Genomic DNA, 26,329 nt, shown 5'->3' with positions numbered 1-26,329 from the left:
ATTTGTATTGAGGGAAACATCCAGCTTACAGAACCATACATGAATAGGCATTTTTTTTTTCTCATCCAGGCCGAATATGGGCAGCTATTAGCTTCTTCTTGGACATCAAGACTGCTGTCACTGAGGTCTTCTTCTTCCATGCCTCTTAGTTTTAAAATGGCTGCGATGGGTCTAGACATCACATCCCAATTCAGGGCAGAAAAAGAGTGAGACAGATGGTGTTGATCAACCACTTCTGTCCCTTTTATCAGGAAAGCACAGTTGCTTCCCAGAACTTCCTCCCCCAGCAGAATTCCACTCATGAACGATTGTGTTTTACATGACCACTCCCAACTGCAGAAGAGGCTGGGAAAACACTTTCCAAGCTCTGGAGTGGAAGTTGACTAGAAGAGAGGGATTTGGTAATGACTGTCGGGTCAGCCAACCAGCAGTGGCCATCACATACTTGCCAAGGTCAAGTGTTAGTCTTATTTGACCCAACCAGCCTATTTCACACAGGGGCTAACGCCCGTCAGCTGGGAGTTGCTGTTTCTCACATCTTTGGCCTGGACTAGAGGTGGCCCCAGCCTGCTAAACCTCATCTCTCACTGAACATAACACCATCTCATACACGCTAACATTTTTCATCAGTATTAGTGTCACCGCAAAGTGCCATTAAAATAGAAGTGGTTTCATACATTATTTTATCTGCAACGTGGCCACTGAGTCATTCTTTGCTGGAGAGCTGTCTCCTCGGCATTTATAAGCCGGGTAACGAATCTGCAGTAACGAATCTGCAGCTCGCTGGGTTCGCGTCCTCTGGTGTGCGGCAGAGGGAGTGGAGGATCCGCGAGCTGTTGGGGCTAAAACAAGTTGCATCTCTTCTCTCGGGCCTGAGAACATTAATTAAGTGCCTGGTTGCAGGTGAGCTGAATTAGGGGCTGCACAGTGGGAATTCTGAAAATGATGGCTGTGTCCCACTTCATGAAAATATGGCTTTATTTAATTAATAGGGGCTTAAAAAGGATCCGTCCTTTATTAGCACCTTTCAGTTGTGGTTATTTCTGGAGCAGAAGTAGCAATTCATAGCAGTGTTTCTTTGAGGGCTGGGACTGGAGTGAGATGAGCGAGGAGCGTAGGAGGCAAACTTTAAGGAGGTGTTCACTCTCACAGCCATGCAGCACTTGCCTGGCCCTGGGTTTTTCTTTTTTTTTGGTGAGGGTGATTGGCCTTGAGCTAGCGTCTGTTGCCAACCTTCTTCTTGTTTTCTTCCCTCCCCAAAGCCCCAGTACATATTTGCATCTCATAGTTGTAAGTCCTTCTAGTTCTTCTATGTGGGCCGCTGCCACTGCATGGCTTGATGAGTGGTGTGTAGGTCCATGTTCAGGATCCAAACTGGCGAACCCTGGCCGCCAAAGCAGAGTGGGTGAACTTAACCTTTACACTGCCAGGCTGGCCCCTTCATGGCCCTGGTTTTGTTTTACCCTCGCTAATTGCTAATAAATAAAAATTTGTGTAATTATTCAACAAAGATATTTTTGATTACTTCTATGTGCTGGGCACTATTCTAGTCACTGGGGATAGAGTAATGAATAAAATAGTGTCCTCATGGTACTGACATTCTAGTGAAGAGGAGATTTCATATAGAAATCTGGATTTAAGGCTTCTTGAAGTATCAGAAGAACTAACAATTATGGGTTGGCTTTTTTCATGACAATCATCACTCGGATCTGGGGAGCCGCTGCCTCCCTCTTAGATGCCTCATGAGCTCTGTAATTCATCACACTTGCCCCCACTCCCTATTGTCTCATTTGCTCCTTATGGGATCTTGAATTTGGTGGGGTCGGATCTCTATGGAGTGGATACCACTATTATTATTATTGCCATTTTGCAGATGAAGAAACTCAGGCTTACAGAGGGAAAGTGACTGGCCCAAGGTCTTCTAGCTAGAGAAGGGGGAGTGGGATATGAACCCAGTTTTATGTGACTTCAGAGGTTGTGGGTTTTGGCACTGTGCAGAGCAGTGGTTCAGGAGGCAGGAACACAGATATATCACCAAGTAAAAACATTCAACGCACATAAGATCAAATTAGAGAGGTGTATCAGCAGGAAACAGATGGCACCCTCAAATTAGGATAACTCAAGCAGAGTTTCATAAAGAAACTATTTACAAAGGCGTGGGCAGAGTGTGGGGAAACCACAAGGCGTAGTGCAGAACTATTAGTAATAGTGGGGCTCCATCACCACTCCTAAGCCTTTAGAATTGGGAGATAGAGCGGACTGTGGAGAGGGCTGCCTTACTTGAGCTGAGACTTCCACATGTAGCCAGTCCTTGGGGACCTCAGAAAAATAAATACCTCAACCTCACTCTCTAAGTTCTCTCTACCCCTTCCCACTGATCTCATTCCTGTGCCAAACCCAACTGGAAGTCAGAGGGCCAGGAACCCGTTGATCTATCCCTCCAGGTCAGCCTCTGGGGGCACAGAGCAGGGGGATGGAGAAGAGTGGAGAGTGCTTCAGGAGGGGCAGACGAAGGTATCTAGCACAAGGGGCAAGTCAAAGAAAAGGGCGTTTTAGGGGACAAGGGAGTGGTGATGGATGGGGGAAGAAATGAAGATCGTGGTGAATTCAAGGTCCAGCTTTGATGGGGCTGGGGACGTGGTTCCTCCTCCTCCTTCTCTCTCCCCGGCAGCCTATTTTGGCCATCTCGTCTACCAGAAAAATCACTGATCCCCTCTCAGAGATTCCTCAAGTTTGTAGGGGCTGGAGCCTTTTGTCTTGATGACTTCCCAAACGGACAAAAGGCTGAACCATGAAGGGTGGTAGCTTCTTCCAGTTTCTCAGAGGAGTGGCGGAGCACACTGAACCCTACCCGTAGAAAGCTGTATCTCAAAACATCCGAGACAGCTCTGTCTGTCTTTAAATTTCTCCTCTAAAATCTATTCAGCTTAATCCTTCTTGTCAAACACTGTATATCCTGCTAAACTGAGCCATATATTACCACCACTGAAAATCATTTGCTTGCTTGCTTGCTTTCAGAATTCTCAGTGTCTGAAATCAACTGGACCGTGGCTTTGGATCTTTAGTAGATTTTAATCAGTGTGTTTCAATCATCTTTATGGTGACATTTCCCACGGCGCATCCCAGAGGCATTTATGAACATCCCTGTCAGCATAAGTAAAGTAACAAAAGCAGAAGCACTTTAGCTGACACTTTAACAATTGAAATAGTCTATAAACCCAGTACACCTGGCTCAGAACAATGGGCTTCTGTGAATACACAGGGGTAGGGGTGGGGGTGGACGGGGGAGGGACATACAATTACTGGGTGAGAAGACTCATAAGAGGAGCATAGTGTCATCATTAACTTAGGGAATAGTTGTAACACCATTGGTTCTGTACCTATGAGCCCTTCCTCTCTTTTTCCTTGTTAATAGAACCCCAATATTCTTCAGAGAGAAGGCATGCCATGTGCCTCAAAGGGGGCTGGCCTCTCCAGTCCCAAGGAGCAAATCAATTGTTCATTCCTGGCTTAAGGACCTCATCCCCTTTACCAGTGGTTGAATTAGCAGGGGCATGTGATACAATTCTGACTAATAGGATGTGAGAAGTCTGCTGTGAATGTTTCTAGAATAGGTGCATAATTCAGTTAACTGTGGAATTAACCCACCCAAATCCTATCCTACCTCAAATCTTCTTATGTGAGGCAATGCATTTCTTCTTGTTGGTCCTGGAGACACAGGAGGCTCAAATCTTTATGCATCATGCAGATGCATGAAATTCAGGAATTGAAGGGAAGGGTAACTGATGATTTTAACACTTTATTTTCCTAATTTCTTTTTTGATTCCAAAAGTAGTATCTAAATGTAAAAATTCAATCAAAATGGAAAAGTTTAGAAACTGAAAGTCTCCCATAATTTTCTACCTCCTACTTACAAATGTTAACGTAGTGTTAAAAAAATAGGATCAGAATAGACATACTTAACATCTTGGATGTCTTTCGTATGACTATATGTCAATCTACCTCATTCTTTTTTAGTAACTGTGTAATATTCCAAAGTACGGATATATCATACTTGTTAAGACCTAATATAGGTGTGCTTTTTAAAAACGTGATCCATGGGTGACTATATTCATAAGCCCCTAGTTTCTGCCTTTAGCAAGTTTTTCTGTCATTCAGAGTCATGCACAGGGAGAAGCCGGGTGGCACAGCAGAAGAAACACAAGATTTGGGATCAGGCAGGTTGGGACTGCGATGCGGCCCGACCACAGACTAGCTGTGTGATCTTGGAAAGTAATGAAACCCTTTATGCCACACTTGTCCATCCCTAAAAGAAAGATAACAAAAACCCCCTCTTAAAGTTGTTGGCAGGGTTAGAAATTATGTGGTAAAGCATCCTCCACCCAGGATGGTTGTTCAGTGAACGGTAACTATTATTCAAGGAAAGGAGCTGCTTCTGTCGAATAGTCTGAGTATCTTTGATGGGCCTCACTGTGGACACAATGGACAAATACACACGTGTACCTGGGAGGCTAAAAAAATTTCATGAAATTGTTGGGCTACTGTCCCCCAAATGGTGCATAGTTGGTCCATGGAAGCAAATAATCTAAATTTATCTGTGTCAATCCTGTAAAGAAGATGACATAGACATTTAACTTCCATTTCATGGACAGAGGCCTGCAGACCCAGTTTGAGCAATTTATCAAACAGGCCAGAAAAAGACATCATTCAAAGTAAGAAGATCTCAACAGGCTGGAGTGACAGGCTAAATTAAACAAGGTGAACTTTATTAGGGAAAAATGTAAAATTTAACTGGTTCCTTTTCTTCCCTTTTTTTTGCACAATACAGAATGGGCAAAATGTGACTTAACAGCAGGTATGAAAAAGGCTTAAGGGTTTTGTGTGGCTGAAGTTCAAGGTGAAGCCATAGCGTGATCCAGCTGTCTAAACAAGCAAATATAATCTTAGTACCCATAAAGAGAAGCAGAAGACTCAGAATGAGGAAGTTGATGCCTCCTCCGTGTTTGCCTTCATCAGACCACACACTCTCACACTAGGATGGCAAGGGACGGGCATGCAGCCAGAGGCTTCTTGCTTGGTTGCCCATGACAGATAATACTAATTCATCATACTCCATTGAGTTCAGATGTAGCCTCTGAATCCTTCTCAACACAGTCTTTAAGGCAGCCAGTAGTTTTCAAATGGAGTTGGCATGCAAGATTAAATCTATTGGTAGCCAATGGATGGCAGGCTACTCCCATGATCTCCTTCTGAGGGGCCAGCCTTTGCTTAAATCATGTGGTCCAACCTTTTACGAGCCAAGGCTGCCAAGCTATAGGCTGCTTTGAAGAGCTTTACCCAAATTGGAACAAGCTTGCCCACTCCGATTCTCTCTTTTGGGAATTTGAACTAGAAAAAAAAGGGCAAATCTGGCCATTGGTGGCAGGCCCAGAGGCTGAAATATTCGTGGAGACAGGCCATGCTGTTGTAAAGGTCAAGAGGGGACATAAGGAACAAAGAAAACAGAAGCAAAATGAGGAAGCAGAAGCTAAGAGATAGAGATATCTACGAGGAGAGAGGGAATAAAGGAATTGGTCGGTGGCAGCAGAAATAGGGTAAGAAGAGGCAGAGAGCGCTGAGGGTAGATGTCACTCTGCTGCTAAGAGACTGGCAAGATCTCTTCCTCTGGGTAGAGATCCAGCTACACTGCCATCTCTGCTCTTCCCAAGAGGCCTCATCAGCCTGAGGTCCAGGCGGGCTGGCCGTAAACTTGAGGTTTCTCTTTGTCTGAAGTCCACGACAAACACCTCCTATTACTTGAGGTAACCTGAGGGACTCTTTCTTTCTTGTAACCCAAAATGTCTACTTAAGGTTTCTTGTCTAGTTCTGGGTGCCATATTGGCAACCTGGAGCAGGTCCCAAGGAGAGAGACTAGAATGGTAAAGAAGCCTGGGAACTCACACACAGAAGGAGTTTTCAAAGGTCTGAGGAGTGGTTATGAGAAGCAGTGGTTCTCACAGTGGATCCCCAAGCCACAGCAGTGGCGGTGCCTCTTCAAGGTGTAAATTTCTGAGCCCACCCCAGGCCTACTGAATCAGAAACTCTGTGGGTGGGCCCAGCACTCAGTGGTTTAGCAAGATCCTCACATCTGATGCACGCTCAAGTTTGCAAACCACTGGCCTAGAGAAGTCCCAGGCAGAAGATGAGGACCATCGCTAATTATTGGAAGGGCTGCCAGGGGGAGGTGTGATATGAGACCCCCGAGGGAAGCAGTGGAACTAGAGTTAGACAGAATGTGGAGGCAGATTTCGGGGCAATAGCAGGAAGACTTTGCAAGCAATTAAAGGTGGTTTGAGAATGGTTTGGGCCTGGTGGGTAGTGAGCTGCTTGTCCCTGGTGGTGGTCAAGGAGGGGGCTGCAGGACTGCCAGTTGGGAGATATGGTAGACGGCTGTGAAGTGCTCAGGAGAGAGGAGAATGAAGAGGAAGCGTGCATTAGGAAGGCTCTTTAAATCAGGAACAGCAATTGACGACTGGCATCCTAGGTCCCTCGTTACCATGGCGACAGTGGGGGTGGGGCAGTAATAAGCTAGTTGTGTGGACAGGGGCCTCAGGTGGGGCTTCTTGCCGTTAGAAGCAGGTCCACTACCCTGGTCTCTGCCACGAAATGAATCCTAACATCTAGAATGGGATCCCACTTTGGGATTTGCTTATATCCCTATCTGTAGGTTCTATCCCCTCATTGAACTGTCTGAAGTAAAAGCAGATGCCACTATTGGGGCAAACAGGTGGAGGCAATCTGATCACTCACCCAAGCCTCCTGGGACAGGAAGCTGCCTCTAGAATCATGAATACTAATGTCAAACTGACACGTGGCATTTATTGGGTAAAAGTGTTGGCCCCGGAGTCAGAAGGCCGGATATGTAATTGCATGACCTTGAGCAAATTACTTTTCTCGTCTCTTAAAATGAGGCTTCTGCTGGCTGCTATCTTATAGGATTGCTTTAGGATTGAGATTATAGTGCTGTGCCCAGTGCATGACAAGCACTTAATACATTTAACTACTATCATTGTTGCTACTGTTGGATCTCATCAAACTCCCAAAGTGCCTGCGAGGAGGGTAGAGCAGGTTTCCTCAACCCCAATTTACAGCCCCACGAACTGGGGCCGAGGATGCTTGAGTCCCAGGCTGGCATCACACTACTTCAATGTTAGTGGCAGAACAGAACTAGAACTTAGTTTTCCTGACTTCAAGTGGCCAGGACAAAGGACGCATTCAACAGATGTGTTCTAGAAAGAGGAACAGAATTTACTTTTTGAAAAGGCAATATATGCATGGGGGAGAAATTCTACAAAAAGGCGTGTGGTGGAAAAGAAGTCTCCCTTCTGTCCCCTACCCTCTGGTCTTCTGGTCCCTTTCTGTTGATGGATTCTCGGCATCCACCAGGAGTAGTTTCACGTGTGTACAAGCCTAGTGTGTATGGATCCCTGGGCACTCTTTCTGAGGCTCCAGGCTGCTCCTGCCCTCTGCTCTAGGTGCATGCGTGTGTGCGTGTGTGTGTGTGTGTGTGTGTGTGTGTGTGGGCGCGTGCATGTGCAGGGTGGGCAGGGCTGACTTTTTGGGGCTGGAAGTGGTGGTTTGGGGCTAAGCTTGCCGTTGGAAAGAGAGGCCAGCAGGTCTCGGGCAGCACCAATGATAGGCCAAGGCCAGTGCCGGGCGGCTGCCTTCTGCTCCTCTCAAGGCTGAGGACCTCTGAGTTCTTGCCTCTGTTCAGGAAGGCACGGGAGGGTGGCCTGGTGGTACAACTGTGGGGTCGCTTCCCCCTCCTGATTCTGCCATTTCTGTTTCTCTTCTCCCCTGCTCAGCCCGATCTGTCTGGGGAATGTTGATGGGGAACCCGAGGCCCAAGCTGCTGGATCCTCAGGCCTGGGGCACAGGACCAGGGTGGGGCAGGTTATGGAGGTGCAGGTCCCAGGCCCAGGGGCCCCATCTCCTGAGCTCCTGCCCCTTTCTCCTGGGGCCTCTGCTCACGGGGCTTCTGGGGGAAACGTCAGACTCATTCAGCTTTAGTAAGCCTGCTACTAAAGCAACAATCTTTGTGTTTATTATTATTTAACTTCTAAAAGCCATTCCCTGACAAACACACAAAGGAGACAAGGGGCAGGGCTAGCTGAGAGAGGCACAGAGACGAGACCATCCCCTGTCAGAGCCAGTCCCCACATGTGGTCGGGTGTCAGAGCAGATTTCCGTGCTTCCGGGGTGCCGGTTCTTCCAGCCTCTAGTTTCCCTGTTCCTGGTCTGGAGTTTAGAATAGTTCTGGGCGAAGGCCTCGGTGTGTCGCTTCTCCAGGCCTCCCTCAGCAGGGCCCCACCTCTCTGATGCCTGGAACTGTTCCCAAGCATTCCTGTCAGTCAGCTGCTGGGTGGCCTATGCGGGCTTGAGTATGTCCAGTCATGGGGAACCCACCACTTCCTGAATCTCTCCATTTCATTCTTAGATGGATCTAGAAAAAAAGAGCAGAACTGGAATTTGTGGCCAGGGCTGTGGGAGTTGACAGTTACTGGGCTCTTAACCTCAAATTCCTCTTTCACTTAAAAATCCTGTGGGCTCTTGGCTTGCAGGGTCTCTGAACATTCCTCTTAGGGTCAAATTTCCAGTGGCCCGGCTAAAACTTTCGAGGGCTGGGCCCGTTGTCCACGGGAAGGGATGTAAGTGTTGGAGAAATCCATCTGTCAGAAGAGAGAATCCGGTAAGGGATGGACAGAGTGACTTCCAGGTCCTCTGCTTATGCATTTGGGCTTCACATTCTCTCATTTTTGGACACAGTGGGAGTCTGTGATTTTGGGGCCTTATCCTCAGCGTAAGAACAAGTTGGAGAAGTTACAGTGTCCTGGGATGAGCCCAGCAGCTCTCTTCCTCTTCTCACTTTGCCTCTCTTCTTCCCCCACGGTTTCCTGCCTGGGGCGGTGCAGCCAGCAGCCAGAGCTCCTGAGCCCTGTTATTTAAAATTCAGCCGTCACCATGGCAACCTGCATCCTGCTCCCTGCTCCATTTCAACAAGAGATATAAAGAAGCAGTGAAAGGGAAAGTTTAATACAATCTTTTTTTTTTTTTTTTTTATGAATCTGACTGGCAGTGTCCATCTTTTTGGGGAAATAGAAATGTTCCATTTTAGTGGCATTATCAAAATGCCATTCATTTGATGTCCCTTGCCTTCTGGAGGGTCAACATCACAACATCAGGGCAGCTCATGACACCCCTTCTCTCCCTTCAGGATGGGTGAGGGGGTCCTATTTGGCATTTGGGTTGTTTGAAAGGGTCTGGGGTTGGGCTAACTCTAGAGCATGTCTGTAGCTCTATTCTCCCTTCTGTTTCCCCAGCATCAAATCAGAGTCCCGTGAGGGTGTGCAAAGCTGGAAGAGTCCTTCCAGATCACTTCCTCTGCAGGGCCATTTTTGTTTTTGCGCATCTAGCAACCACTCCCCCACATTCTGAGGTGCTTCCTTAATCACCCTCTAGGGTGCCTGGCCTCTGGCCATGTTGATCCACGTGCAGCCCAGAACTCCGCCTGACTGCAGGGACTGGCTCGTGGATGAGCATGAGGTCCAAAGGCACCAGTGGGGCAGACCTGGGACTTCTGTCTGATACTACTGAGAGAAACGCCCTCTATTTTTCTGCTGTGGGGATAAAAGCCTGGAGCTGCTGGAGACCCCCATAGAGAAGGCACCTGCCCACGGGGGGACCAACACAGAAGGGAGCAGAGCAGAAGGATGGAAAAGAGAAACCAGGCTCTGAGGACGTTCCTTGATAGCCTGGGTTGAGTCAAGCTTCAATCTATGACTTTTCAGTTTCATGAGCAATCTATATCTCCTTTTTTACCCCTCTTAAGGCAGCTTAAGTTGGGCTTTCTGAGACCTGAAAATCAGTAACTTTCATGTTACATACCCCAAGATCCTTATTTTACAAATGGGTCAACGGAAACCCGGGGCAGAGAGGCGCCATTTGAGGTCACACAGACAGGCAGCCCAGAAGGTCAGCAGCCTCTCACCTGCTTGTCCTTCAGTCCTCAGGCAGATTTTCCTACCACAGCAGGGATGAAAGCTGAGCCTACGGACGCTGATGGTCAAGAAGCGTAATTGTGGTGAAGACACCAAGAAGTGTAATTGTGGCGAAGATACCTGCCCAGAGACATGTCCCAAGGGCGACGGTGAGCATTTGGGGTGATATTTGGGGAGGTCTCCACCTTCAGAAGATTTTGTGCCTTTTGTTGGGATCCCTTTTAGGAGGGATCCTGAGACATGGCAAGAAAAACACAAATCCCACTGTCGGCGCTGCCCAGCCCTGAAGCGCCAAGATGCACTTTGCCTGCTTTCTCCATTGAGACGAGATCTGGTTGTTTATTCTGTAAAAAAGAGTAATTCAGTCATTCAACCAACTCTTTTGGCTTCATTAATTCTGCTGAGAGGTATTGAGGGCCTCCTATATGCTAGTCACTGTTTTGGGGTGCAGAGTCAATAGTCAACAAGGCAGCCGCAGCACCAGCCCTGATGGAACTTACCCTTTAGCGCGGGCAGGAAAATAATTAGAGAAACACAGAATTAGGGTCTGTGAATGGTCTTATGAAGGGAAAGTTCCCGGTGCCCTGAGAGCATAGGCCGAGGGCTCACCTCGTCTGCGGAGGCCAGGGCAGCTCTGAGCTGAGAGCGGCGGGGGGAGCAGGACTTAGCTAAGCAAGTATGGGGACCAGTGGTCTGAACAGCGGGACAGCTTGTGCAAAGTGGGGGGCGCAGGACTGAATTCACTCATGCCCGTGTTTGCTGGGAGCACACACATGCCCATGCTCCCTCTTTTGCTATTTGAGGTCCTTCTGTTCCTGCCCATGCCAGATTCTCAGAGCCCGCTAGTCCCACTAGCCCTTGAGTCAGTTACATAATCTAGTTTCAACCCAGGATCCTCGGTACTCTGGCCTCATCTCTCCGCAGGTTCAAAACTGCTGTGGCCTAACGTCTAGTTAGTCCGGTATTTGTGTGTGAGGTCAAAAAACGTCTTCATCATAACCTGGCCCGCTTTGTCTCTTTTCACCGGATTTCTCTTTCGTTTGTCTGCAGATGAATGTGACTGCAGTAAAATTTGCTGCCACTAGGGGGCAGGCACGTCAAGGCAGAGGCCTCAAGCCCGGGAGGAAGGCAAGCGAGGCCCCCAGGGAAGGCGCAGCCAGGCTGCCGGGGTTTGCACCGCTGTGGGACAGGTCAAGTTCCGAACCCCAAACTCGCCGTGTCTTGATTGGGATACACGAAGTGTACTTACAATGATGATTCCGTTCTGTGCACTATTGATTGCCACAGATAGTGCAAGAAGGGAAATTTTAAAAAGGGGCTTTCGGTGGGGAGGGGTAGGTTCCTATTGTCCATAAAACAAAGGAATGGGGTCGTGGATTGGAATTTAACCTTTAAGAGTCTTTCAAAATGTGCATAGGAGCCAGAGGACCCCAGTCTTGGTTCCTGGGGTGCTGTGTGACTTTGCTTAAGAAACACAACTCCTCTGGGCCTAAATTGCTTCTTCATAAAATGATGACATGATGTGAAAAGTCCATTCTGATTCAGCGAATCCAAGTGGTGAAGATAGTTGAGACTGGAGAACTGGCCTGGTGGAGGCCTCCTTGTGTAATTTCTCATTTGGGGGGTGCTTTCCCACGAGAGAGTTTTGTTTTTCTGACATCCCCCCTTTCGTTTTAGCAGATGAGTGTACTTGTACACAGAGGAGTGAAGAGCTACAGGTGCAGTTTTCATAAGCAGTGGGAGAGACTCTTGGCTCTTTCAGACCTCGCCGGGACAGTTAGAATCCTCGTTGCCTTTGACGGGGCTGAGGTGTCTGCATCTGATGCGGGAGACTGGGTGAATATTTGCGAGAAGCCAGTCTCTCCCTGAAACTCAGATCAAACCCTCCATTATCCTGAACCCAGAGCCTTAGTGAACTAGCTCCGGAGGCTGCCAGCTTGAGAACTGCACGGAACTAGGACTGCTCTGGGAGTGAGGGATGATCTGTAAGGCCCTTTTCTGCCTTGTCATTCTAGAATGAGAGGATTTATGCCCAGACAACACTATCTGTAGGAGGCTGGGCCCCACCAAGAGGTGGAGCTTCTGTCGAAAGCCGCAGTCTTGTTCTAAGAGGGTCCCCCATGGGACTGGGTCCCTTAGGACCTGTGCCCCCCATCTACGCTCCCCCTGCTGCTGTGGGCTGGGGGAAGGTGGTGCGTTGTGTTCCCCCTCTATGTACTCAGCTGCTAAGCATCACAGAGACAAAAAACAAAAACCCAAACAGGCAACGAAAATCTTATATAAAACCCTCCTTTCTCTGGCTGCATCACTTTCTGGGATTTGCATTCCCAGACAACTTAATCTCCAAATCTGGAGTGGGACGGGTCAGCAGGGGTGAGTGAGGCTCCCCTTGGATTCTCCTTCCTCTCAGAGAACCTTGCGGAAACCCCTCCTGTCTTCGGTGGTCACTCTCTCCCATCCCACGAAGCCTGACTGACAATGAACGGCTGCTTCATGCGGCTGCTGCCCTACTCACTTAGCGAGACCTTAGAAATACCTTCGGTCTCAATTAATATAGATTAGCAGCGTTATTTTTTTCCTCAAGATTATTTTGATTTTGAGCTCCATTTTCATGGAAGTTCATTTTTTGTTGGGTGGCATCGGCACCACAATTTTTAATGATTGCAGAAGGTTCCATTATGACTCCCCATCCACCCCCCCATGGTACATCCTGTAGGTTGCCTCTCTTTATCTCATCACGAGTGGAACCACGGCATCTTAGGGATCCCCCTCTCCAGCTCTTTCATTTTACAGAGCAGGGAAATCGCTTCTAGCTGATGGCAGGCTAGGACTAGAATTCAGGTTTCCTGAGTCCCCACCCGCTGCCAGGCTTCTTGAGGGTAGGCGTGAAGGGAAGGAGGAGGCACTTCGCATACCTGTGTGCTAGGCAATTTACAGATTATTAAGAAAAATGCCCCCTCTTCCATATTTTTATATTTTCTTCCATGTTTCTACAAGTGAGTGTCCAAAATACTGTCTCCAGCTGATTGCTTATTCGACAGATTTGGTTGACTCACCTTCCTGTGACCTAAAGCCTCCTTACCCTCTCCCAGGTCTGTCCCACCTCTACGTCCCCCAGGATTGAATTTCCCAAGGGCACTTGCCACACAGAGCCAGCAACCCAGTCACGAGATGGCTAAATATAAACTGTGCAGACTGCAAATCAGCCTCTCGATCATCTGCTCCTTTGTTGAGCTTTTTATCCTCCCAAATCAGACTGGCGAGGAGGCATGTGCATCGTCCGTGCTGGGCAGGACCTGGTGGGTGTTTGTGTCCAACAGAACAAGCCAAACAAACACAACTCTGATGTGAGCTGAGTCATTCCCCTTCTCCAGTGGAGCAGGGCCTGCTTTTCAGAAAAAGCCCACAATCCCCAGGCTTTGGTTTCCAAAGCAAATTACTGCGAATTGCATCAATATTGGGAACAGATGCAACAGTCTGGCCAGGCGCTATGTGCAGCTGGCAGCCAGGGACAAAGAGACGTGGTGTGGCGTGGAATGTGGCTCGTCTCTGTCTCCTCTGTTGTCTTACCTCCTCAGGGGAGGATGGGTAACAGGGGACAATAAAATGGGCAGGGGATCCACAGTTCTGGGCTGTATAGCCATCCTGGAACATGAGAGGTGGAGATAGTGACCCCAGAGACATGTTTTTAGGTGAGGACTTCTCATCAATTAGTGATGTCTGTTGTAGACCAAGGTGTGGTGGGTGTTAACAGGCATGCTGTATATTTGCCATCTGTGATCTAGAAGAAACCAATCTCAGTTTTTGGATTTCTTAGTCTGTAGGGTGGAGCGGGGCCTCCAGAAAGTTATAGGCTTAGCTGAAGCCCCAAACTGTCATGTTGAAAGAGCCATAGTGTTCAGAACCCGGAGGAGGATTGGTTTTCCCAGAGGTTTGAGGTCCATTTCGAACCTTGGATGGTAATAGGGGAAGAAACAGGAAAGACCCTGTGTTTGGAAAGGACCTGGAGTTTGAACTCTTTCAGGAAAGGGACTGCTGACCTCCATTGCTAATCTAAAGGGTATTTTTCAGCTTTTATCTTAAATAAAGCCTTATCAGCGCTTGATGCCACTGGCCATTTCTTCTTTCTTGAATGATGCTCTCCCCTTGGATAAAAACACTAGTCTGCTTTTCCTGCTGTCTCTCTGGTCTCCCTTTGTTCCTCCTCTGCCATTAAATATTATGGTCCCTCAAGACTCATCCTAGGCCCACTTCTTTTCCCACCCTGTATTCTTTCCCTGGGTGATCTCATCCTAGACAATGACCTCGATTCCCACCTACATGGATATACTTGACATTCTGTGTCTTGAAGCACACACAGCCCCTCAGCTCCACTGTCTTATTTGACATTTCTGCTTGGATGTGTCAAAGGCGCCTCAGACTCAATATGTTCAAAATTGAGCCTCAGATCGCCCACCTGTGCTCCACCTACCTGGGTCTCCTCTGGTGTTTCTTATCTCATTGAACCACACCACCGTCCAGTTAAATAGGCTGGAAACATCACCCTGAACAAGCCCTCTCCCTCTGTCTTCCTACAGCCAATCCATCAGCTAGCCCTGATGGTTTTACATCATAAATATTTTTGAATCTGTCCACTTTTTCTTTTCATGACCACCATCATGACATCAAGCTGCTGTCAGCTCTTGTGGACCACGAATGGGCTCCTATCCCCTGATTATTTTCATTAAATTCATTCCAGCTCCCAGGTAGTAACCCTGATGGCCCAGTGGTTAAAGTTTGGTGCTCACTGCTTCAGCGGCCCAGGTTCGCTTCCAAGTCATGGAACCATACCACCCGTCTGTCATTTGCTATGCTGTGGTGGCAGTCCACATAGAAGAACTGGAATGACTTACAACTAGGATATACAACTATGCAGTGAGGCTTTGGGGAGAAAAAGAAGAAAACGGAAGATTGGCAACAGATGTTAGCTCAGGGCGAATCTTTCCCTGCAAAAAAAAAAAAAAAAGAAAAAACCAAAAGAAGGCAGTGTCAAAGGTGTACTGTATCATTCATTCCCCTTTCTACCCCCAGTGTTTCCACTTTGACATTGGCCTCTAGTTTACTGTGATGCTATGAGAAAAACAGTTAAAATCCTGAGATTCATATGGTGCTTTTATTTTCAAAGCATTTTTGTTCACATTATCTCATTTAATTCTCAATTAGCCCTGTGAGCGGGTCACAATCACCCCGTTTTAGGGATCTTATCTGTTTTTCTTGGAAATGGTCTCAGAGAGGTGAACTGGCTCTTCTGAGGTCATCCAGTTGGTTAGTGAGGGGGCTGGGGTCTTCTGACTGCTCAGACAACCCTCATTGTTTCCTCCCCTAGTCAAAGGAGAGCTTTGGGTTGGCAGATGCTCTTTGAGGCCCGTTCTAGCTCTAACAGTCTGTGATTCCATGGTTTGCGGGACCAAGAGGAAGTTGCAAAAAACATTTCAAAGGGAGATTTATAGGCGAGTTGAGTGAAAAGGTTCAAAGGGGAGCTTGTCTTTCTCTAGAGTGAGCTTCAGATCTGAAGCACAGAGACAACGCATCAGTTCTCTCCCCTTGTGGCTTCTTCTTCTTTGCCTCTCACTGACTGGAGGTTGGGTTATAGCTTGATGGTTGCCCAAGAAGGGCGGAGGGATTTTAATCTTGTTTGGGAAAAGATCGAACGTGGGAAGAATGAAAACCTCACTGTTGTGACAAAGAGGGTAATGAGAAGTGAAAACAACCCCTGTGAATGAGCCCTTGGGACAACTTGAAATAAAAGCAGGTGAGTCATAGGAATGGAGAATTTGAGGGAAGAAAGAGCCAAGGCAAGGAAGGGCCAGAATTCAGGTTCCCAAATGCGATCCCTACAGTTTACATCTGAGAACACATCAGAAGTTTCTGTATGTGGTACAGATTTCTACATCTTCTCTTAGTATGTATGAATTGAGGGCTTCTCAAGCTGCAGAAAGATCGTTAATGAATTGAGTGAACAGGAGGGGTTTCCTTTGATGAGATGGCTGTTTTCCATGAACTTTTCATTAGGCTGGAAACAAAAATGTAGACATTTCCCTATCCTGGGCATAAATATGACAGATGGCCAATCTGTGGACCATGTAGAGTAGGGATGGTAAATAAGTTTAATTTCTCGTGGTATCCCTGATTGCTTACATGGTGATGGCTGTCTTGAACACTGGGATGAGAAAGATTTTAGAGGCAAACATGGGCTTGCTGGGGAAATGTGTGATGATCAATTAACAATGTCTGCCACGGCTGAGGAATGAGGTGGTGAGGTTACAAGTACTGACCTGACTCAGTGCTACTCAAAGTGTGGCCTGCAGATGGGAGTGGGTCTACAAAATATTTGTTATCCGTGATGAAGCGAGTGCAGAAATTGGAAGTGAGCATTTAAAAACTTTTATAGCAGTTTGACATTGCTGCCTTATCCAAGTGTATCATTTCTGTATTGCATGAAGTATTGATCTGTGATAGATTGAAAATAAAAATAAACTTGGCCTTTTATCAGAGATAGTTTGAGAAGCATTGACCTAAAGGACTGTTTTTGATCCTATTAGTTCCTCTGAAAGGCTTTGAAATGCCCTGCACTTGGGGAGCTCATGAATGCAGCCAATGTCCCATACACGTCAACATTTACAAGGACTCGTTAACTAAGCATGGGTGTTTGCCAGCTTTCCTCCTCTTGCTTGGCAGAAGGATTAAGATAATAACTATTCAGAGATTGCCAGAAATGCCTTCCTGGCATTCTCCACCTGTTTCTACTTTCCATTTATTCCATAAAGCCATCGCTAACATTGATTTCTTCCAGGGGCGTGTCAGTGAGGCCAGCAAAGAGGTTATGTCATTGATGGGCCTGGAGGGCGACCAGAAAGAGGTGTCCAACATCAGCTGTTGAATTGGCCTGGGTGGCCACTGGGGTCGTGCACTAATCTGTCCATTCATTTACCCATTCATATGTCCTCGCTCATTCATTCTGTCATTCTAACAACTCTTTGTGGAATGCCAAATGTGAGCATCACAGTGCCAGGGACTGGGGACATGATGGTGACCAAGGCAGACAAGTTCTCTGCTTTCATGAAGTTGACAGATATTAAATTAAAGAATGTATGTAAGTAGTGGTATAAATCCTGGTGGGTGCTCTGATGGGGAAGCACTGGTTGCTCAGAGAATATTTAGCAGTTGTGCTCTCCTAGCCAGGGCGTCTTGAAAGACCCTCGAGGAAGTGACATATCTTCCGGTGTGGCTGGGCCATGACTAATGACTGGAGAGCAGAGGAGGCGACTCAAGAGGATTCTGGAGAGGTGGGTAAGGGACAGAAGGTGCAAGGCCTTGCAGACCACAGAAGGAGTTTGCACTTGATCCCAAAAGCAGTAGGGAGCCTGAGGGAGTTACAGATATGATTAGGACTTTATGTCTGTTCTCATGAGGTCATCAGCCCCGGGGGGGAGAAAGATACCTAAGCAGCTAGCTATCATATGATGTGATCTGGGTTATATTAGAGGTGTACACACAGACGGGAGATGGGATTAGAGGACTGAAATGATTTAGCAGACTAAATTTGACCCTGTCACTCTCCTGCTTTAAACACTTTTGTAGCTGCCTGTTGTTCTTAGAGGACAGACGAAATCTTACTGTATGGCCCCACATGATCCCGTTTGCTCCCTTCCTCCTCAGATTCTTTGGGGGTGCTCTCTTTCTTGCTTTCTCCACTCCTGGCATCCTGACCGATCCCCACCTGCCACACAGTTTCTTCCTATTGTGTGGACCTTTGTTTGGGATGCTCTCCCCATGCCCACACCCCACCTCTGTCTGCCTCACTAATTCTCTAATTTTTTAGGGCTCAGCTGAAATGTCCCCAGCTCCCCAGAGGATCCTGTACTTCTCTTTCCTAGTGCTCAGGACAAGTGAAATTCTTTATTTGTATGATTAGTTGATTAATGTCTGTTTTCCCTGATGCGGTAAGTGCTCAAGACGTATGGAATGAATGAATGAATGAGAAGACAGCTGGCCTGGCCTGGGAAGATAACAGTGCTGGTGTGAGAGACAGTGGACATGGGGTGTGGAGTTGGGGCCGAGCATGGAGGGGTGGGCATGACATGTCCCAGAACACAGCCATTTCCTCTTTGTTGGCTTTTCCTCTCTCCCAAGCATGTGTGAAATGAGCCACAGCATGATGGGACTGTCTGAAAGGCCACTTTCAAGGGGTTATCAATGCCAATCCTTAGCTCTTTGGGGAAAGTAAACATCCCAGGTGGATAAACTGTGCTTAGTCCTATCTCTGTGAATTATAAACAAACTCTTCAACCTTAAATTCGCTCAGGGCTAAAGAGCTTCTTTTCGGGTCTGTCACTTAGCAGAGTGATGGGCATGCTGGAAGGCGGGTGGCTGGGGCAGTGGTCAGGCACAGCTGAGCCCTCCTCCCTCTGCATTCCCCTCTGTCCTGGGTGGATGAGGCTTTCTGGCCTTGTGGTTTTGGTTCAAGATCCGGGAAGCCCAATGTCTGTAAAATTTCCTGTAGGAGTTATCTATTACTGTGTAACAGCTTATCCCCAAATTTCGTGGCTTAAAATAATGATTATCGTTTACTATCTCTCATAGTTTCTGTGGGTCAGGAATTCAAAGCACAGGGAACACGACTTGTGTCTGTTCTACCCTGTCTGGGGCCTCAGTTGGGGTGGGTCAAAGGCTGGGTGCTGGAACCATCTAAATTCTCCTTTACGTACAAGTCTGGCAGCTGATGGTGTTGGTGGCTGGGGGCCCAGCTGGGTCTATTGGCCAGGACACCCAACTGTGGCTTCTCCATGTGCTTGGGCTTCCTCACAGCATGGTGGTTGGATTCCAAGGGCAAGCATCTCAAGAGAGACCCAGGTGGAAGCTGAATCTGTTTTAGAACCTAGTTCTGGAAGTCACACAAGGTCCCTTCTGTCACATTTTATTTATTAGAAGAGAATCACTAAATCCTCCCCACGTTCAAAGGAAAGGAAATTAGACTTTACTTTTTACAGGCATATTTAAAAACCACTGCATTCCCTTAAACAAAAGCCCAGAGAGGACCTTAGAATAATGGTATAAGCTCAAATGTAAAAGAATGATGTTAAAGCAATAATTTCATTTCTGAGATTTTTAATTTTCATTTATTTATTTATTTAGGTAAGATTGTCGCTGAGCTAACATCTGTGCCAGTATTCCTCTATTTTGTATGTGTGATGCCACCATAGCATGGCTGATGAGCAGTGTCTAGGTCCATGCCTGGGATCCAAACCTATGAACCCCAGGCTGCTGAAGTGGAGTGCACAAACTTAACCACTATGCCACAGGGCTGGCCCCGATTTCTGAGATTTTATAGGACCCTACCCTGTGCAGTGTTTTGGCAGCTTCCCCCAGGCCCCGTCTCCCATTAGGGAGATGCACTGGCTTCTGAGAAACTGCTGTACCCTTGCTTAAGTACAGGTAGAGCAATCTGATTTCATTGTGTGTGTGTGTGTGTGTGTGTGGCAGGGGCCCTCTGTAGTTCACCTGAAATTCTGCAGACACTCAGGTCACTGTCCTGGAACGTTGGGCAGATTCTCAAAGTTCAGTACATATTTGTGATATTTTGGAGCTGCCCAAAGAGAAAATAAATAAATAAGCCATGTTAATAGTGAAGAGTTATCTTTAAGGGAAGGTTCTTTAACTGGACTAGCTTAAATGTTAATTTTATTACTCAAGAGGGCACTTTGGAACTCCCTGTCATTATCAAACAATTAAGCTGTAGTTGCTTGTTAATTTTTACTGCCTTCCTAGGTAGTTAGTGGCACGTAATGTGAATTGCATCCCATTAATGAATAGATTTTTGAATCTGAGTGGGCAGAGCCTTTTATTTGGCTCTCCAACAAGACAAGGCCCATGAAAGGAAGAAGGGTGGGCCCTCCCCAGAATGGAGGGCCTCCACACACCTGCCTGAGTCTAGGGTTAACCGTGGCAGGACCCTACAACAAACCCAGTCATCAAGCTTTCAGGAAGGTCTGATGGCTCTGGTGCCCTCCTTGAAGTTAAAGTTGGCAGTCACAAAATGGAGAGTTCTTCTCACACAACTGAACAACAGCAAAAAAAAAACCCAAACAACCCAATCAAAAAATGGGCAGAGGATAGGAACAGACATTTTTCCAAAGAAGATATACAGATGGCCAACAAACACATGAAAAGATGTTCAACATCACTAATCATCAGGGAAATGCAAATCAAAACTACGCTGAGATACCACCTTACGCCTGTTAAAATGGCTGTAATCACTAAGACTAAAAATAGCAGATATTGGACAGGGTGTGGAGAAAAGGGAGCCCTCATCACTGCTGGTGGGAATGCAAACTGGTGCAGCCGCTGTGGAAAACAGTGTGGAGATTCCTCAAAAAACTAAAAATAGAACTACTATATGACCCCCCCATCCCACTACTGGGTATCTAACAACTTTTTTTAAAATTTGAGTTCATAATAGTTTACATCATTGTGAGATTTCAGTTGTACACTATTTCTTGTCTGTCACCACATAAGTGGTCCCCTTCACCCCCTGTGCCCACCCCCCACCCCCCTTCCCCTGGTAACCACTAAACTGTTGTCTTTGCCCATGTGCTTGTTTAAAAGCTAAAAAAAAAAAAAAAAAAAAAAAAAAGGAGACTTCTGTTGGAACAAAGATTTGGAAACCAAACAACTTGAAATCAACAATCCGAAGTAACATATGCACCCCTTTGTTCATCACAGCATTATTCACAATAGCCTAGACATGGAAACTATCCACGTGCCCATCGACCAATGATTGGATAAAGAAGATGTGGTATATATACACAATGGAATACTACTCAGTCATAAAAAAAGATAAAATCATCCCATTTGTAGCAACATGGATAGACCTGGAGGGAATTATGCTTAACGAAATAAGCCAGACTGAGAAAGACAAACACCAGATGATTTCATTCATATGTGGAATATAAACAAGCACATGGGCAAAGACAACAGTTTAGTGGTTACCAGGGGAAGGGGGGTGGGGGGTGGGCACAGGGGGTGAAGGGGAGCACCTATGTGGTGACAGACAAGAAATAGTGTACAACTGAAATCTCACAATGATGTAAACTATTATGAACTCAAATTAAAAAAAAGTAAAAAAAAGATTGGCCCTGAGCTTAAAAAAAAAAAAAAAAAAAGGAGACTTCTTTTGGAACAAAGATTTGGAAACCAAAAACAGCATATTGAGATTCTTGAAGTCCTGAAGGCAGATCATCACTGGAGAATTCATCTTTTTGGTTTGTTGAAAGTGCCATTTATGAAGCACCTAGTGTATGTCTGGCACTTTATTAGGCAACATGAGTGTATTATTTAATTCTCAACACTACTCCATGAGATCGCTATTATCATCGCCATTTTATAGACAAGGAAAACTCATTTCAGGCTTAAAAACATGAGCTCATAGGTAAATGACGGATCTTGGCCCTAAGCCCGGGTCTGGCTGAGTCCAGAGCCTGAATTCTCAAGCACGCGTCTTACTGCCTGTTGGTTGGGCCATATCTTTATTCATATCCTCAGTCTAGTCACACACGGATTTGTTTTAACTCTTTTCTTGTTTGTAAACAGAACACCAGTGTTGAAAGGACCTTAGAGATGTAATGTGAGCTCATCATCTTATAAATGAGGAAATTGAGGCCCCGGGAGAAGGGAGCATCTAACCAGTGAGAGCGTAGTGAATCTTGTTCCATCTTCAGCCCAGAAGTCGTGGGAGTCCTGGCTGCTGGCGGTTCCTCTGATTCCTGCTCTGTCTGCGCAATCCTCAGATCCTAATAGGGAAGTCCAACTCTGGCTTCCCAGGTGGGCTTCTCACTGGCCATGCCACCTGCTCTGAGAATCTAGGTAGGCCGTATTCCTCCCTGTGGGAAACTATAGTCAGCTCTGTCTTGTCCCCTTGCAACCCAAATGTTACCAGCCTGGAAACACAAATTATGTTAGCACAAGCCGCCACTTGCTTGGCTGACAGCATTTGCCTCCTTAAAATATTTCCCAGTGATTTCTGGGATTGCCAAGGCTTGTGTAGGTGCTCCCAGAGCCAGTCCATCAGCTGCAGTGTCTACATGGCCTCGTCCCTCCTCTCTTCTGGCTTCCCCCGGATGGAGTCCACTGCCTGGGAAGCCGCCTCTGAAGCCTCCTGCATGCCCATCATGAGGACATTGTTGGCTTTCCATGCCAAAGGAGGTCTCTGTGGATGCTCTCAAAACTTCCAATTTCTCATGGACAGAGCATTGCTGGGTTATATGGTGGCCCAGAGAAGGTCCCCCCTTCACAGCCCCTTGCCCCATTGTCACTGGGCTCTTGTGAACAGTGTCATGAGCCCCTCACCCAAAATATCCATCACCCCTTACCCAAAATATCACCAGGATGCTCATGAGTTATGGTCCCATCAGTTCCTGGCCTTTACTTCCCCAACCATAAGAGCTCAGACTTACTCCAAGAATAGATGGGAGGCAGATGCCATCCATTCCTTCCACCCGCCTCTGTTCTCCTATTTGACTTTGCCCCTCAATCCGCACTCCTCCCTCCATCCTCAGGTACAGAACAAAGGTGTTCACCCTTCACTGAATATGATTTCATCCAACACTTGCTCTGTGCCAGGCCTGCTGCTATGTGCTGAGTAACAGTTGTGACAGACATTATTTTCCAATCCCTCTTTTCTTCCTTTTTCATAGAACCTCCATCTTGTTTGGGCTAAGAATTTGTCCAGCGCCAGCGAAGACTCATGATTGTTCTAAATTGATGAGGATGATCTCCCCCACCCCTGCTCGCCAATCTAGTGGCCACATGATCCTAAGCTGCATGGGATGTAAGAGGAAGGATAGATGCTTCTGGGGAAGCCTTTGCTTTCCTGATAAAAAGGGCAGACGTGAAAGGGGATCTGGTGGTCCTATCCCTTTTCCTGTTTTTCTGCCTTGAGTAGGGGTTAATGCCTGGAGCTTGAGAGCCTGGAGCATTAAGCTTGGGTAGGAGGGGCCAACATGAGGATGGGGGAGCAGAAAACAGGAGAGCCTGGATCCTGATGACTTGGTTGAGCTGCCAGAGCAACCCTAAGGCTGCCTTCCTCTGGACTTCTCACTTAGAAAACAATTGGTGCAGCATGGTTGGAGACACTCTTAACTTCTTTATCAGTCCTGACAGATACCAGCATGGTGAGTGATGGGACGCAGTCCCTGTCTCCACGGAGCATACATGCAATCAGTGGCTGACAGAGATGCCGGGAGGGCAACAGAACAGAAGTTGTCAACTCAGGCAGTGCCTGGGTGCCAACTCAACCATTCTCTTTTGCTTATCCGAGGAGAAAAACAGCATTCCTTGCACACGGTGTCTTCGCTCAGTTTAATTAAATTCCATCTCTGTTTGCTTTGACTTTTAACTTCTAATTTCTCAGAGTAAATATGAGCCAGGAAGAGCTGATCAAGGAAGCAGCTGCTCCGAGGAGGCTGGCTGGTCTGCGGGCCGTGGTAGATTGTGAGCTCATTTAGAGAACACTCCGGATCGATAATGATTTCAGTAACGCCAGAGGCAAAGCGTTTGAAGCCAGTGACTGAGACCAGTAACGGTTCCGTTCGGGTAAGTGCTCCGGCAGAGGAGAGAGGCTCTTTACTTCCCTCCTCCTCTGCACAGGGAGAAGTAATCCCTCTTTTTGGCTGTGGGGTTGCTAGGTCAGTCAGTCCTGGGAATGGTAGCTTCACAGCTTGAGTTTTCTCTCACACGTGGCAAGTTCTGCCAAGGGAGAGGCCGTGGAGGGTGGGTGGTGAAGAGTTCCAGCTCTGAGAATCCAGTCTCTGCCTCTTTACATGTTGTGTGACCTTGGGCAAGTTGCTCAGCCTGGCTGAGCCTTGATTTCTTTGTCAGGGCTCTGTGGATAATCACAGTAGATAAGGCTTCTTTCATGAATCTTCTGAGGAGTAGGATCACCGAGGGCTGGAACGGTGAGGAAGTGAATTTGTGGAATGCGTAGAAATGAGAACATCCAGAACAGCTGGGGGTGTAACATAAGGGAAAGTATAGAGGTAAAACAAAGCAAAATACAAACACAAAACAGAACCCAGAACACTTTGGGGGAGGTGTGGGGAGAACTCTGTCTCCCTGCCTAGATCTGGTACAGCCAAGATCCGGACCCGTGAGAAGCGCCCTTGTTAAAAAAGAACTAAAACGCTCCCCAAAACATGGCAGCCACAAATATGTATTTTTAATGATATTCAAAGTTTCTGTATTTTTAATGGGAGAAACAGGCACCTTTGTGCTGCTGGTGGATGTGTATCTTAGTAAAATATTTTAGGACAATTTGTCAATATGAATCAAGAACCCTAAAAGCGTTCACATCCTTTGACCTAGCAATTCCACTTTCAGGAAGTTATTTAAGGAAATAACAATATGGTTATGGGAAATTTGGTTAACATGCTTTTTGCACAGTATTGTAAAAATAGGAACTATCCAATAATTTCTTAAATTCTGTGAATCTGTACAATGGAATACCACGTTACCATTAAAAATGAACCATCTTGGAAACCTGAGAAGAGGTTCAAGTCGGATGCAGATGTGAAGCGTGAAGATTCTGGGTTTTTATTCTTGAAGTTGAAGCCTGCTTCTACCACTTCCTAGCTGTGTGACTTTGGACAAATTACGTAACTTCTCTGTGTCTAGGATTTTTCATTTGACATGGGCATTATAAACAATAATTGCTTTATGGGTTTGTTATAAGTGAGATAAGGCTTCGAAGCTCACAGGACATTGACAAGTACATTTGGTAAGTGCCTTATCTATTGTTAAGTGAAAACTAAGAAGACATGTTTCAAAAAAAAAAAGGAAGAAAAGTATATGTGCAAGGAAAAAAGATAGAATGGAATTTATTTATCTGTTCAACACATAGTTAATGAGTGCCTTCTATGTGCCAGGCTCTGGAATACAATAGTGAACAAAGAAACACAAGTATCTGCATTGGGAGGGTTTACAGTTCAGAGAAGAAGTTCACATAAGAATTGCTGGGAGTGCTTTTCAAAAATCTGGATGCTGGGGACTCATCCATCCCCAGAAATCTGGGTTCTGCAGATTTGGGGGTAGGCCCAGGAGTCTTCCTTTTGTGTATCTACCAGGAGATTCTGCTGCAGGCCTGGGAGAGTGCACTGGGGGTCTGCTACCAAGCAATGGTTGGAGGGGAATTAGGAGTGACTAATATTTTTCCTTGTGGTTTGTAAAGTTTCAACACTAAGAATATTTTTTATAATTAGAAAAATGTTAACATTTTATGTGTGTAAATATTCAGCAGCTATGCCCTTCCAGTCTGCCTTGCCCCATGCCCAGCACAATCCTCATTTCTTCCACAATAAGGGATGCACATGGCGTCGACTCCAGATTAGGAAAGCCCTCTGGGAAGAGATGGTGGGGCCGTGATTCTCAGATAGCTGCAGTATCACCAAGGGAAGGTGGAAAATTTCTTGCCCAAATCATCTATTTTTGCTGAAATGTGCTCCCGAGCAGGCTCTCCTATGCAAAGAGAACGCTTTAAAGATGCATTTCATTTGCTTGCTTTTTCCTGCAAATTCTCCTGACCTTGAGATTTATCCAGTGGCTCTAGTAATTGGTGCAGTTGTCAGAGTCATTTGTATGGCCACCGTGTAATACGGAGGTAGGGGGAGAAATCTCCACCGTCATCCTGTCCTTGTATCAGGTGAATTTATATTTTATGGTTTTCGGTCAGATTGATTTTTGCGAAACACCCTGGGGTGTTTGCAAATATGAAAGTTCTTGTAGTGCTGGCCGCTTGTTTGAATTTACAGGAAGAATAAAAAGAAGAAAAAAAATTTGCTCTCTCTGCCGACAAACTCCATTGTCCCAGGGAGTGTGGTAGGGAAGGAGATGAAGGGCTTCCAACAAGAGAGAAAATTAGAGGCAGGGAGATCAGAGATCAGGGCGAGACTGCTGGTGAGGGCTGCTCTGCACCAGGAATCATTGGCAGGTGTGGGCTGCAGATTTTCAAGTACTGGGGAGGTCCCACTAAAGAAACAGGTTGGGATAAACACAATCACTATGATTAAAGGCTTTAAAATCCCCGGATTCTCTTATGAGTGGGCTCTGTGGTCCTGCCGTGAGTTCCTTCTGGGGCACAGTGTTCATTTTGGGCTAATCTTAGTAATTACACAGATATATAGGAGTACCTGCCAACTTGGTTATATGATTTGAAAAACATATCTCTCCCAACCCCAAACCAAACAAGAGCACCTAACTTCTTG

At 46.6% G+C, this 26,329-nt stretch overlaps 1 long non-coding RNA gene across 1 annotated transcript in view; it reads left to right on the top strand.

The window, feature by feature from the left end:
* Positions 1 to 685: 685 nt before the first annotated feature.
* The window catches only part of LOC102148137 (uncharacterized), a 42,393-nt gene continuing 16,749 nt past the window's right edge, over positions 686 to 26,329 (top strand). Inside the window, exons 1-2 of the long non-coding RNA XR_001378291.3 lie at positions 686 to 903; positions 10,069 to 10,186. This is a non-coding gene — a long non-coding RNA (uncharacterized lncRNA). The remainder of the gene's footprint in view (positions 904 to 10,068; positions 10,187 to 26,329) is intronic.

The sequence above is a fragment of the Equus caballus genome, chromosome 14, assembly GCF_041296265.1.
Source record: "Equus caballus isolate H_3958 breed thoroughbred chromosome 14, TB-T2T, whole genome shotgun sequence".
NCBI lineage: Eukaryota > Metazoa > Chordata > Mammalia > Perissodactyla > Equidae > Equus > Equus caballus.
Note: the sequence above shows the minus strand (reverse complement) of the source record. Positions and strands in the feature narration are given on the sequence as shown.